Consider the following 15,463-nt stretch of genomic DNA (forward strand, 5'->3'; position numbering starts at 1 on the left):
AAGCAGCAACCGAACCGCACCAAGCACAAAAAAAAGACCTCAACCCACCTCCTTCACCTTCTTCCTCCCTCACCGCATCCCTCCCCCCTCCACCTTCTTCCCTCATGACCCCAATCCACTTCTCCCCAACCACCTCCCCCACCAGAACCGCCTCCACCACGCCTCACCTACCGCCTCCGCCGCCACCTCCCTCTGCCCCCTTCGTCCCCACTTCCTTAGCCAATCCCGCTACCTTCCTTGCCTCCTTACTCCCATCGGAGGTGGTCATCCATGCGACTCCCAGTCAACCCATGCAGCCGCCTTTCTCCGTCCCGACCCCGATGATGCCCGTCCTCGATCCCCTCCCCTCTCCTTCGGGTTGGCTCTGCATCGCCGTCGCCGTAGGGGGGACGGCACCTCGCCACCCCCCTCCAGCACCATCAATTGTGGCATAGAATGGGCGCCAAGCCTCCACGGCTAGATCCTGCTCCTGCAAGAGACACCCCACCCCTACCCTGAACCACCTCTTTGTCGGTCTTCCTCCGCCTCCGATGCCTCCACAAATTCCCCACGAGCAACCACCTTCCCCCTCCTACCCCGGCGCCGCCCCTTCCAGCCTCCTCCCTCGGTGCCCCCTCCAACCTTCTTTCCACCCCCCCCCCCCCCCCACACACACACACCCCAACCCCACGCCGAAGACCTCCTACTGTGCCGTGGTAGCCGCCCTCCTCCTCCGGTGGTGTTGCTCTGACGGACACTCCTCCTGCAAAACCTTCTCTCCGGCCTTGTGGAGCGATCCAAATATTGGCATTGAAGCCATCGCAACCGCGCCCCCGGATGGTTGATGGAGTATGGAGGGCTTTGCTGCTTCGCCGGCTAGATCCACCATGTCCTCCCGACGAGCCGCCCCTCGCCGGCGACACCTCATATCTTTGCCCCGTCCATACCCTCATCCTTCACTTTTTTGCTATTTTTTCAGGAAGAAAATGGTTGCAAACTGTTGGAAGTACATCACCCCGTGCGTGTAGTTTTTTTGTTGTTGATTTTGGTCATGTATTTTTCAGTATTTTTGCTATTGATTTTGGTTTTGCGATCCATTGCGTGAGTGTAAGCAGCACACTCGTCGGCATTGTGCAGTCCAGTGTGTGAGTGCAAGCAGCCATGTGCATAACGGGAGCGTTTTGTGCGGTATGGACATGCAGTTAGCATGCCCTGGAACAGTAGCCGCCAATGCACAGTTCAGGAGAGCTACTTTTTGTTAGATGTAATCTTGACAATTAGTTTTTTGTAAGGTTCTGTAGTCTTTGTCCAGGTTGTACGTGGCTTGGCTCTTAGCCGTGTATGAGTACTAGTGAGTCCGAGTAGTATACGGTGCTTGTATGCCAGTATGTGATAGGCTCCATGTGTCCGTGTAGGTCTAGGTTTAGGACTAGTTTCCACGCAAGAGTTCGAGTCGAGTTGTAAACCAAGTCGTGCTTGGTTGTGTTTACTCTTTGCCGGAGGTGTATATATACAGGCATAGGGATGCGTCATGGGTTGTACCTTGAGTTGAGATAGAAGGAAGCAATAAAGAGGGAAAATTAGGGCACGACAAGGGCCCTTGGCTACAAGATTTTGTGTGCGTGTGTTTGTCGTGATTTGATGTGATCGATCCTGTGACGGAGTTCTAACAATTGGTATCAGAGCGAGGTCGAGGAGAAGCTGCGCTTGCCCCGGGAGGCGACCCGACAAGCGCCTCGGGGCGGGCTATATAGTCGTTCGATGGTGCACCAACAAGGAGGAGCGGACAATAGTTGTTCGTTGAGCGATGGAGGATGAGGAGGTTCAGGAGATCGTCGTTCGGCGGAGCGATATGGAGGGAGACGGCGAGCTGTCGTCGGGCAAGGTGGTGGAAGGAGATCATTGATGGGAGAGGTGGTGCCGAGGTGCGGCGCTGGAGCCCATCAAGATCGTCGTCCAGGGGAGTTGGACGAGTCAACGAGTCATGCGAGTCGCATGTTCGGGTGTCGGCATGTCCAAGTGCTCGTCTGGGTGATGATTCATTGAAGTTGAAGTGGTGTGCACGGTGTTCCGTGAGTCATGTCCATGTCCTCGTGGAGCGTCCTGGTTGCGGCCAGTATGGATTCGGTGTGATGCCGAAGGTGGACGATGGTAGGCGAAGCCATCGTAAAGCGAGGAGGTGTGCGAGCAATGGAGAGTGGATCTACTGCAAGCAAGTACATGGAGTATGGTGCGGACCGAGTGCAAGGCAGCGGCCAAGCAATGGCGGTGGCACAACATTGTAGAGCAAGGAGGTTCTACATGTTTCCAGACGGGTCATACTCAATATACGGATACGACGGTTTAGTCGATGTGTCGACAAGTCACGAGTCAACATCGAGTCAAGATCAGGAGGAGCATTGAAGACAAGAGTCAAGATTAGGAGGAGAATGTTAGATGTAATCTTGATAGTTAGTTTTTGTAAGGTTCTGTAGTCTTTGTCCAGGCTGTACGTGGCTTGACTCTTAGCCATGTATGAGTACTAGTGAGTCCGAATAGTATACGGTGCTTGTATGCTAGTACGTGATAGGTTGCATGTGTCCGTATAGGTCTAGGTTTAGGACTAGTTCCCACGCAAGAGTTCGAGTCGAGTTGTAAACCAAGTCGTGCTTGGTTGTGTTTACTCTTTGTCGAAGGTGTATATATACAGGCATAGGGGTGCGTCATGGGTTGTACCTTGAGTTGAGATAGAAGGAAGCAATAAAGAGGGAAAATTAGGGCACGACAAGGGCCCTTGGCTACAAGATTTTGTGTGCGCGTGTTTGTCATGATTTGATGTGATCGATCCTGTGACGGAGTTCCAACACTTCTATTTTTCTTCAGATTTCTAACAACATTTGTTGTTCTGTATAGTACCCAAGTTTGTTGCTCCACAATTTGTTGTTTTCATGCAGTGCGTGAAGGGTGATCGAGCAGTTTGGTCATCAAAACTTTGTGGATAATTGTTACAGAGAAGTCTTGATCCCGTGAAAATAAAATGGTCTAAAGGAATTGTTACAGAGAAGTCTTGATCCCGTGATAATTGTTACAGAGAAGTCCTGATCGGTCAGCTTTATTTTGCAGCGATGTGGCTAATACTAGTTAAGATCCACATACAAACTCTTACCAACCACGGTTTTAAAAGGTATCCTTTACTCTGTGCTCTCGTCCCAAACATTCAATAACCAATATGACACCCAAACCCTCACCTTGCGTAGTATTGTGAGTTAAAACTCTAGAGATGATTCTTACTATGAGCTCAAACTCACGATTCTTTCCATCTATACTTCTATACTTATACTAATTAGTATCTCTTAAGAAATTTCCACGTTAATCAAAAAATAGGAACCGTTAATCTCATGGGACCGAGTTATAACGGTCTAGATTAGTCAGCTTAAAATAGAAAAAAGAATAAAGGAATTAAATCATCTATACTTTATACTAATTAGACACTCTTAAGAAATTTCAACGTTAATCAGAAAGTAGGAACCGTTAATCTCGTGGGACCGAGTTATACGGTGTAGATTAGCCAGCTTAAAATAGAAAAAAGAATAAAGGAAGCACTCTCAAGAAATTTTCATGTTAATCAGAAAATAGGAACCGTTAATCTCGTGGGACCGAGTTATAACGGTCTAGACTAGTCAGCTTAAAATAGAAAAAAGAATAAAGGAATAAAAGAATAGTGTGTATATGTGAGCAGGGCACCACATGGATAGGCCATTGAACACGTGCATGACATTTTAGAAAAGCATTGGAAACAGATCATCTCCTTGCATGAATTGTGCTTCTAGTGTGCTTAAATTGTGTGTGGTGTGCTATTTAATATAGAAGCCCACAATGGCGTCATATGATGTTTTCTTATGTCATTAACGTGCGTGGTGTACATTTTTTAAAAGAAATCACACCATTTTACTAGAAAGTTCATATGATATTTTTGCGTAGGTCCTTCAGCTAGCGGGAATGATGACTCTTTGACTAATTCTAATATCAACATGCAGGATCTCATATATAATTGCTTTCTTTTGGCATGAAGTCTCTATTTAGATTTTTGTTTTTATAATAAGCTTCTTATTCGCAAGGACATAAGACCACGTGCTCGGAGTAAAAGAAGGGCGTGTATATGTCACCACGGCACCACATGGGTAGGCCATTGAATACATGCATGACATTTTAGAAAAGCATTGGAAATAGAACATCTCCTTGCATGAATTCTGCTTCTGGCATGCTTAAATTGTGTGTGTTGTGCTATTTAATATACAAGCACACAATGGCTCCATATGATGTTTTCTCGTGTCATTAACATTCGTGATGTACATTTTTCAAAAGAAATCGCACCATTTACTAGAAAATTCATATGATATTTTTGCATAGGTCCTTCAGCTAGCGGGAATGATGATCCTTTGACTAATAATAATATCAACATGGAGGATCTCATATATAATTGCTTGCTTTTGGCTTGAAGTTTTCTCTATTTAGATTTTTGTTTTTATAATAAGCTTTCCCTTTTATTCAGGTGTCAGTATAGTAGCGTTAGATACAAGCATTGGAATGATCACACTAGGAGCAGAATCCATCCATAATTAAGGGGGAGAAACCTTAGCTAACCTAACTAATTCATGGGCTACTTGATTACTCTCTCTAAAACAGTGATCATAGATTACATGGGTAAAATTTAAGGACATAAAGTAGCAACCATTGAAGAGTCAAGTTTTCTTTCTTTAAATTCTTGTAAAATACTATGCATCTTTAAAAAGTCCCTGCATTGGGGAGAGTAGGACAACGTCGAGCAGGAAAGTGTAGTGACAGATCGCGTGGTGGTCGGCTTGTCTCTCTAACTTTTTTGGTGGCGACGTAAGGGGCAATAGCACCTGATTGATCGCGTCCACGCCTGGGCAGCAGCAGTAGCAAGAAGGGAGGATCCGGGATGCCAAGCAACAAGAGCAAGCATAAGCAACGGCAAGCAGTAACTCGCAAAAAACTAAATGCAACGGCAAGAAGCAAAGCTGGGCAGAGTGAAGCGATTGGTTTTTTCAGGATTGACATTGTGCTTGACAAATATCGGTCATTAATACTTGACGAGATCTATATTTTGTGCGTGATTAATATCAGTTGTCAGATTTTAGAGAAATTGTTGTTACCATAAATTTTACATAGACACCATATTATTTATTTATTTTTGTGGGTGATGGACGGAAAATTATTTGGTGATGGTAAATAATTATGCAATTGAGATGTACTTAGTACAATTTGTTGTAAACATATAATAAGTGTTCATACTGTACACATGAATCTGAGAAATAATCTCAGAGAGGTGAAGAGAGCCAAATGTGTAAATACTTTGAAGGAAGATCCTCGTGTCTGTTCAGACCATCAGCCATCAACCTAAGTGCGTTGTTGTGCAATTCGTCCAACGGCTTCGAAATGGCATATGGGCTAGCGAAGACAGTGAATGATCTCTAAACAGATTGATAAACAAACCGGACATGGTAAAGTCTCTGAAGCCTCCCTTTCCCATGACCAGTTGTCTATTATGGGCTATACGTTTTGAAGCAGCACGAGACATGTGTGATCCCTCTTTCGTCAGGGAGAGCCTCTCGGTCCATCTTATAAGCGAGGTGATCGTTACTTTCTCGACTGAAGATGACGCGGTCGGTTTAAATGGACAACATATAAATGTTGCACAGTGCCAGTGCAATAATATGCCCGTGCTTAGTTGTTGGGGATGTCCATAACAATACAAATCAGAGCAAAAATAAATATCTTAGAAAGTTCTTGTCATGCATTTAGTTCATCTATGGCACAAGGGAATGTACAAATTCGGAAGAGCATTCTAATGTACAGATTAATCAGAAAATAGAATTCTAAAGAGCTCAAGGAAATGCCAAATCGAATTATATCCAATGAGTACGAGGCACAGTAAAATCATTGTCCTGCGATACCAGCTGGCGGCAACCTAAATCTGTATTTGTTGGTGTGGAAACTAAGGTCATCTTTAATGCTCACCGACCTATGTATTGCGCAATGCATACCGCAATCTTTGTTGCATTATTTAATAATGTCTTAAAAATATACGGATCAACTCAGATCCACCTTCTTCACAAAAACTGGCACCTACTTACAAGATTGATGATGTGTCATGACCTCATGCCACGCACACAAAAATATCCGGTTGCCTCCCTAAGCCGCCCGCCAACTAGATGGGAGGACACACCGGTCTAGCAGACCTTCAGCATGCACCCCATGCACACGATGTAAATTTTTTTGCCTTCTTCTTTCACAATTCCAACTTCAGGAGCAATCAATGCACTAATCAAGCTAGACAATTCTGCCATCAACGTTACCATGATGCTAGACAACACCATCATCCCGCGCGCCCATCAATCAGAGTCCAGCGCCGAGACGCCGTTGCATCTTGCTGCCAATAGTCGGTGTTTTTGATATTGTAGATGGCATGCTCACCACACGTGATGGACGACATATTATTTGTTGATGGTAAATAATTATGCAATCGAACTATACTTAGTACAATTTGTTGTAAACATATAATAATTGTTCATACTGTACACACGAATCTGAGGGATAATCTCACACAGAGGTGAACAGAGCCAAATCTACTCCAGTCCATATCTGAAACCAAACATTAAAATGTAACCATTTCATTTAATATTTTGTCCTCGGCCAAAGCATGAACGAAATGGTCATGTTTCAGTGAAATTGAGCTATGCCATTTCATTCTTCGTTCCCTAACCAAATACACCTTAACAAAATATGGAACTAGGTCCTGCATGCATGCTTCAAAAGACATGTTGTTGATAGTATTTGGTACGCATATACATACACTAGCTTTGTTGATACATTTATAAAATATGTTTATACCATTTTACAAATTTTTGTACGATTCAACGAAAATGTTGACATGTTTAAAAAAATACTGAAAATGATTAAAAAAATCTTGTATGTGGATAATATTTTTAAATTTTTTATATAAAAGATACTAAATAGGTTCAAAACATGTATTTAAAAAATTTAATCATGTATTTAAAAATACAAAACATGTTTAAAAAATGTTCTTCTTGTATACAGAAAAGTATACACATATATTTGAAAAAGGTAGACATGTATTGGAAAAAAGGAAAAAACACATAAATCCCAAAATACCATAAAGAAAGCGCAAAAGGGCCGAATATCCAATTCTAAAACTATGCTCAGATGTCACCCGGCAAATAGTAAATTCAAAAATGTACTAGAAATTTCAAATAAATCAAAATTTGTTCTTTGTAAGGAAGAAATTTGTGTGGGTGAGGTGCATGCCAAATTTTGAAGCATTTGGACATCTGAGTAGCTCTCGGAAAAAACAAATCGGGTCCGAACAGACCCTAAATTTGTCTTTTTTGTTGAGACCTATTCAGATATCCAAAGGCTCTAAAATTTGTCACGAACATCACACCCTCATGCGTCAGTAATAGGCAACTGAACATAAAAATTGAGCAATTTTATAGTATTTTGTAGGCAACTGAGCATCAAAATTGAACAATTTCACAATATTTGTAGGCAACTGAGCATCAATCATAGACAACTGATCATCATTGTTTAATTATGTAAAGTTTTTAGAGGTGAACCGAGTCAACTGTTAGTCGTGGTAACCAATTTAAAAGAATTATTCGCTGATAGATAGTCATACTAAGGGGGGAAAGGAGTTGCTTGCCTATAGTACTAAAATTGCCTCACCTAACACACAAAGTTACTCAAAAAAAGTTCGTCGAAACCTATACATATGGGAGCTAGTTTTGAAGAGCTCGTCGTAAGAAACACAGTCGTGAAAATGGATATCATTCTGACACTCGATTCAAAAATTATGACTTTAAAAAAATGCTAATAAATGCATGTGATTGATTGTCCTCAGGTGCGCCTGCTACCGTAAGAAATCATAAATCATAAAAAGTTCATCAATGTTGAAACAATTATCCATTTTCAAAACGATGTTCATCAATTTTCAAACAATTTTATATAATTTTAATATTTTACAAAAGGTTCATCATTTTCAGTGACATTTTCATCCATTTTGAAAAATGTTCGTCAAAATTTGAAAATTATCATCAATATTCCAAAAGTTTCACAGAATTATAAAACAAATCGTCACCGAGCGTTTGGATGAGCCAGCCCATGTAAGAATGCTGCAGCCGCCAGTTAACAAAATGCACGTTAAGCGTCAAATAGGAAATGCCTACGCTTGCTGCCTGTGGTCGTGGAGGTAATCTGAATCGTGGGTCAGAAGTCCCAGAGGACCGCTTCTGCCACGAAACATTGGGGCCTCTTGGCAAATCACGTTCCCAAAGTCAGCCTATTCGACCGATATTTTCGGGAACAAACATTTTTATGTTTTCTTCCTGTTTCCGCTGTCGGTTTTTTGTCGTCTTTGTCTTTTTTTCGTTTCAAATTTCAGAATTCAAAGCATTTTCTTAAAATTTAGTACATTTCTTTAAAAAATAATTTTAGATTGAAATATCAGAATATTTTGAAAAATAATATAAAATTAGAATTTAAAAATAATTTTAGAAAAATAAGTTTTTTGAACAAGAATTGTGTATATCTAAGAAGTTCATCCTCATCATGTTAATTAGCTTAACATGCAGTCTATACACCTCATCACATATGTCCACACATGTCATTCCCATTCAAATGCACATGCAAATCATTCACATCATCAAGCACACGTAATCAATTCACTTTCTATTTTCATCACATGCACACTCTCCACATCATCAAACGTCCATGCTACCATTCAACTCTCCACTCTCTACTATATGCAAGCCCTCCACATTATTTTTAAATTTTTAAATAACAAATATTTGAATTTGAATGTCACAAGACAGTAGAACATGCATACATCCTCCATGTACCACTAGGTTCAATGTGGTGTAGTATTATTCTCATATATTCTAATCTTATATTTTATATATTCATTGCCAAAAAATTCGTTTTCTCGTTATCTTAAAATTTTGAGTACAATTGAAAACTGGGTGAACATTTTTTTTCATGATATTTATATTGTTTTTAATGTTTCTAGCTTCTTACTGAAGTTGGTTTTTGGAAAACATCAGCCAAAAAACTTATCGTTCATAAAGAAAAGTAGACTTGATATGGTGTTAAGAACAAATATGGGTCGGCGGTAGTTGACGCTACGTGAGTTTCCCCAGTAGTTTGATGCATAAAGTGTAAAAATAGGGGTTCTCCTCTACATTGCCTAATGCAGAAAAATTTAGCTATGACATGGTAGAAATAAACTTGCTGGTATGGACACCCGACGTCATTAATATGCTTCCACTGTTAGAAAATACTGGTGGCGTTGGAGACGAGGCCATCGGTATTTTGAACACCTATGGCATTGGACATAGTTGCGTGGCAGCGCTGTCATATTTAGTTAATAAAAAAAACAACAGTAGAAACTTATTCCATATCTACAGCAGTATAAATACATATACTAAATTTCACCAAAGATTAGTACTAATGAACTACCTTGTTCATAAACTAAACATTTCAACAATTCACAAAAAATACTACCAACTTCACAAACTAAAAGCGTTTCATCAATTCACAAAAGAAACTACCAACTTCACATTAGATTTGCCCCTCTCGACACTACCTTCTAAAGACTAACTTCATCTCACAAAGCTTATTCCTATGTGAAAGGATCGATATGGTTGACTAGAGAGGGGGGTGGCTGAATAGGCAACTACCAATTTTTAGTTTGTTTTAACAAATTAGGGTTAGCAACAAAAGGTTCTCTATATAAACAACTAGGTGAGCAACCTATGTGACCCTAACAACAAGGACAACAAGAGCAAGCCAGGAATACACCACAACAAAACTAAGTACAAAGTAAAGGTAAGAGATAACCGCAAGTGGAACCGGTGGAGACGAGGATGTGTTACCGAAGTTCCTTCCCTTTGACAGGAAGTACGTCTCCGTGGGAGCGGTGTTGAGGCATAATGCTCCCCAAGAAGCCACTAGGGCCACCGTATTCTCCTTACGCCCTCACACAATGCGAGATGTCGTGATTCCACTATTGGTGCCCTTGAAGGTGGCGACCGGACCTTTACAAACAAGGTTGGGGCTATCTCCACACAAAACTTGGAGGATCCCAACAAGACCACGAAGCTTCACCACAATGGAATGTGGCTCCGAACCGTCTAGGGTGCTCAAACATCCAAGAGTAACAAGATCCGCAAGGGATTAGTGGGGGGATTCAAATATCTCTTGGTGAAAGTGTAGATCAAGGCCTTCTCAAGCAATTCCTAGGAAATCAACAAGTTTGATTGGCTAGGGAGAGAGATAGAGCTTTTGAGCAACAATGGAGCTTGGGGAGGTGAGAGATAGTCTTCTCAGGGAAGAAGACACCGTTATATAGTGAGGGGGGAACAATCCAACCGTTACCTCCCACTTACTACACTAGCCAAGTGGTACTACCGCTTCTAGGAGCGGTACTACCGCATGGCAGCTCACCAACCACGGTAGTAAGAAAATACTACCGTTCCTACTACTTCAAAGGCAAAAGGATGCGTAAAAAATCCGACATGACGGTAGTAAAAAAAACTACTACGGTCCAGAGAGCGGTACTACCGCCTACAGAGCGGTAGTAAAAAACTACTACCGCCCTGAGGGCGGTACTACCCCTGGCCCTTTTGCGCATACAAGGAAAACATGGTAGGAGCTCCATTTGAAGCAAGGGAGAGGTGGTGCAATAGAAATGTGTACGTGTTGATTCCATCCAAACCTTTTCAAAGCGGACCCCCCTCCTAATAGTACAACTTTCCTATGACTCAAATCCACCAAAGAGAAACGTAGAAAACAACTGTCTTTGAAAGACTCCGGGAGGCATCGAATCGTCTTGTGCCTAGTCATGAATTATCTGAAATGCTCAATGCACACGATTAGTCCGCACAGACATTTTCATCAATTACTAAAACCACTTAAGGAGAAATATGCCCTAACAATCTCCCCCTTTTTGATGGGTTTGATGACAATACATGATTTGCACTAAAGGATATAAAAATAGCATATGCAAACCCAAAACTACAAACTAGAGGCAGGATTCCCCTGGATGTGTGCATACTTAAAAAGGATATGGACGACCCAGCCCACAACCGAAGAAGAGCACTTCCCCTAGATTTTATAGATGAGGCAATCTTTGCAACAAACTGAATAAACACCAAGCATGAAAGCAAGGCATAGCATGTGAGCATGAAGATAAGGGCACATAAAAATTAGACTCACGAGCTACTAATAAACTGGATAATAATGAGACAATAAAGATAGAGGAGAGATAGCATATGTCTCACACCATATGATAAAGTACGATGTCTCCTGGTCTCACACACAAAGCTAAGACAACCAAAGTAGCAACGAAAGTTCAACACATCAAGCGACATAGATAACGAGGAAACTCACAAATGCTACACTCCCCCCCCCCTTTGGCATCGGGACACCAAAAAGGCAAAGAGGACACCTATGAGACATGTGGTAGGGGTCGTCCTTTTTAAGCAGAGCGTGCGGCGGAGCCGCCCTCATCCGCTTCCAGCCAGCCCCCGTCCCCATCTAGCCACACTCGCTCCCCTGTCGCCGGCAAACCCTAGCCACCCAGCTGTGCCAGATGGGGCTCTTCTCTGGCGCCGGCAGCAGCAAGCCCAAAGGCAAGTCCCCCGCCATTCCTTTTCCCTTAGAGTTCATCCCGCCTCCGCTAGCGCCAGCTCGCCGGCCGAGGCAGCGCGTAAACGTGCCAGTGCACCAGGCGGAGTGCCACTGGCAGCACCGCGTGTTGGGGAACGTCGCATGGGAAACAAAAAATTTCCTACGCGCACGAAGACCTATCATGGTGATGTCCATCTACGAGAGGGGATGTGTGATCTACGTACCCTTGTAGACCGTACAGCAGAAGCGTTAGTGAACGCGGTTGATATAGTGGAACGTCCTCACGTCCCTCGATCCGCCCCGGGAACTATCCCGCGATCACTCCCACGATCTAGTGCCGAACGGACGGCACCTCCGCGTTCAGCACACGTAGAGCTCGACGATGATCTCGGCCTTCTTGATCCAGCAAGAGAGACAGAGAGGTAGAAGAGTTCTCCGGCAGCGTGACGGTGCTCCGGAGGTTGGTGATGATCTCGTCTCAGCAGGGCTCCGCCCGAGCTCCGCAGAAACGCGATCTAGAGGTAAAACCGTGGAGATATGTGGTCGGGCTGCCGTGGCAAAAGTTGTCTCAAATCAGCCCTAAAACACCACTATATATAGGAGGGAGAGGGGGAGCCTTGCCTTGGGGTCCAAGAACCCCCAAGGGGTCGGCCGAGCCAAGGGGGGAAGGTCTTCCCCCCCAAACCGAGTCCTACTTGGTTTGGAAGGTGGAGTCCTTCTTCCCTTTCCCACCTCCTCCTTTTTTTTCTCTTTGATTTTTCTCCCAATGCGCATAGGCCTCTTTTGGGTTGTCCCACCAGCCCACTAAGGGCTGGTGCGGCACCCCCAACACATATGGGCTTCCCCGGGGTGGGTGCCCCCCCCCCCCCGGTGAACTCCCGGAACCCATTCGTCATTCCCGGTACATTCCCGGTAACTCCGAAAACCTTCCGGTAATCAAATGAGGTCATCCTATATATCAATCTTCGTTTCCGGACCATTCCGGAAACCCTCGTGACGTCCGTGATCTCATCCGGGACTCCGAACAACATTCGGTAACCAACCATATAACTCAAATACGCATAAAACAACGTCAAACCTTAAGTGTGCAGACCCTGCGGGTTCGAGAACTATGTAGACATGACCCGAGAGACTCCTCGGTCAATATCCAATAGCGGGACCTGGATTCCCATATTGGATCCTACATATTCTACGAAGATCTTATCGTTTGAACCTCAGTGCCAAGGATTCATATAATCCCGTATGTCATTCCCTTTGTCCTTCGGTACGTCAGTATCCATATACCTATTTCAATCTCGTTTACCGGCAAGTCTCTTTACTCGTTCCGTAATACAAGATCCCGCAACTTACACTAAGTCACATTGCTTGCAAGGCTTGTGTGTGATGTTGTATTACCGAGTGGGCCCTGAGATACCTCTCCGTCACACGGAGTGACAAATCCCAGTCTTGATCCATACTAACTCAACGAACACCTTCGGAGATACCTATAGAGCATCTTTATAGTCACCCAGTTACGTTGCGACATTTGATACACACAAAGTATTCCTCCGGTGTTAGTAAGTTATATGATCTCATGGTCATAGGAATAAATACTTGAGACGCAGAAAACAGTAGCAATAAAATGACACGATCAACATGCTACGTCTATTAGTTTGGGTCTAGTCCATCACGTGATTCTCCTAATGACGTGATCCAGTTATCAAGCAACAACACCTTGTTCATAATCAGAAGACACTGACTATTGTTGATCAACTGGCTAGCCAACTAGAGGCTTGCTAGGGACAGTGTTTTGTCTATGTATCCACACATGTATATAAGTCTTCATTCAATACAATTATAGCATGGATAATAAACGATTATCTTGATACAGGAATTATAATAATAACTTTATTTATTATTGCCTCTAGGGCATAATTACAACAGTCTCCCACTTGCACTAGAGTCAATAATCTAGCCCTCACTGTTGGGGAACGTAGCATAAATTCAAAAATTTCCCTACGCATGTTCAGATCTTCCTATGGAGAGACCAGCAACGAGAGAGGGGTAAGAGCATCTTCGTACCTTTGAAGATCGCTAAGCAGAAGCGTTGCTAGAACGCGGTTGATGGAGTCGTACTCGCAGCGATTCCGATCTAGTGCCGAACAACGGCACCTCCGCGTTCAACACACGTGCAGCCCGGTGACGTCTCCCGCACCTTGATCCAGCAAGGAGGAGGGAGAGGTTGGGGAAGAAGACCAGCAACACGACGGCGTGGTGTTGGTGGAGAGACGAGGTCTCCCGGCAGGGCTTCGCCAAGCGCCGGCAGAGAGGAGGAGGAAGAAGTGCAGGGCTGCGCCGAGGGAGAGGGAAAACTGTGTCCTCCAAAGGCCAAAAGTGCCCACTATATATAGGGGAAGGGGAGAGGGGGTGCCACCCCTAGGGTTCCCACCCTAGGGGGTGCGGCAGCCCTCCCAGATGGGGTTTGTGGCGGCCAGATGGGGAGGAGGGGTGGCGCACCCCTCTGGTGGGCCTAAGGCCCACCTAAGTTAGGGTTCCCCCCCTCTTTTTCTTTCCCCTGCGCCATGGGCTGAGTGGGGAGGCGCACCAGCCCAACTAGGGGCTGGTTCCCACCCCCACTTAGCCCATCTTACCTCTTGGGGTCGCAGCCCCCCTTCGGTGGTCCCCCGGGACCACCTCCGGTGGTCCCGGTGGTCCCGGTACGTTACCGGTGATGCCCGAAACACTTCCGGTGTCCGAAACCATCCGTCCTATATATCAATCTTTACCTCCGGACCATTCCGTAGCTCCTCGTGACGTCCTGGATCTCATCCGGGACTCCGAACAACTTTCGGTAATCTCGTATAACAATTCCCTATAACCCTAGCGTCATCGAACCTTAAGTGTGTAGACCCTACGGGTTCGGGAGACAGGCAGACATGACCGAGACACCTCTCTGGCCAATAACCATCAGCGGGGTCTGGATACCCATGGTGGCTCCCACTAGCTCCACGATGATCTCATCGGATGAACCACGATGTCAAGGATTCAATCAATCCCGTATACGATTCCCTTTGTCTGTCGGTATAGAACTTGCCCGAGATTCGATCGTCGGTATACCTATACCTTGTTCAATCTCGTTATCGGTAAGTCTCTTTACTCGTTCCGTAGCACGTCATCGTGTAACTAACTCCTTAGTCACATTGAGCTCATGATGATGTTCTACCGAGTGGGCCCAGAGATACCTCTCCGTCACACGGAGTGACAAATCCCGATCTCGATTCGTGCCAACCCAACAGCCACTTTCGGAGGTACCCGTAGTGCACCTTTATAGTCACCCAGTTACGTTGTGACGTTTGATACACCCAAAGCACTCCTACGGTATCCGGGAGTTGCACAATCTCACGGTCGAAGGAAAAGATACTTGACATTAGAAAAGCATTAGCATACGAACAACACGATCTAGTGCTAGGCTTAGGATTGGGTCTTGTCCACCACATCATTCTCCCAATGATGTGATCCCGTTATCAATGACATCCAATGTCCATGATCAGGAAACCATGATCATCTATTGACTAACGAGCTAGCTAACTAGAGGCTTGCTAGGGACACATTGTGATCTATTCATTCACACATGTATTACTATTTCCTGTTAATACAATTATAGCATGAACGATAGACGATTATCATGAACAAGGAAATATGATAATAACCATTTTATTATTGCCTCTAGGGCATATTTCCAACAGTCTCCCACTTGCACTAGAGTCAATAATCTAGTTACATTGTGATGTATCGAACA

Source organism: Hordeum vulgare, chromosome 3H (assembly GCF_904849725.1).
Source record: "Hordeum vulgare subsp. vulgare chromosome 3H, MorexV3_pseudomolecules_assembly, whole genome shotgun sequence".
NCBI classification, from domain to species: domain Eukaryota; kingdom Viridiplantae; phylum Streptophyta; class Magnoliopsida; order Poales; family Poaceae; genus Hordeum; species Hordeum vulgare.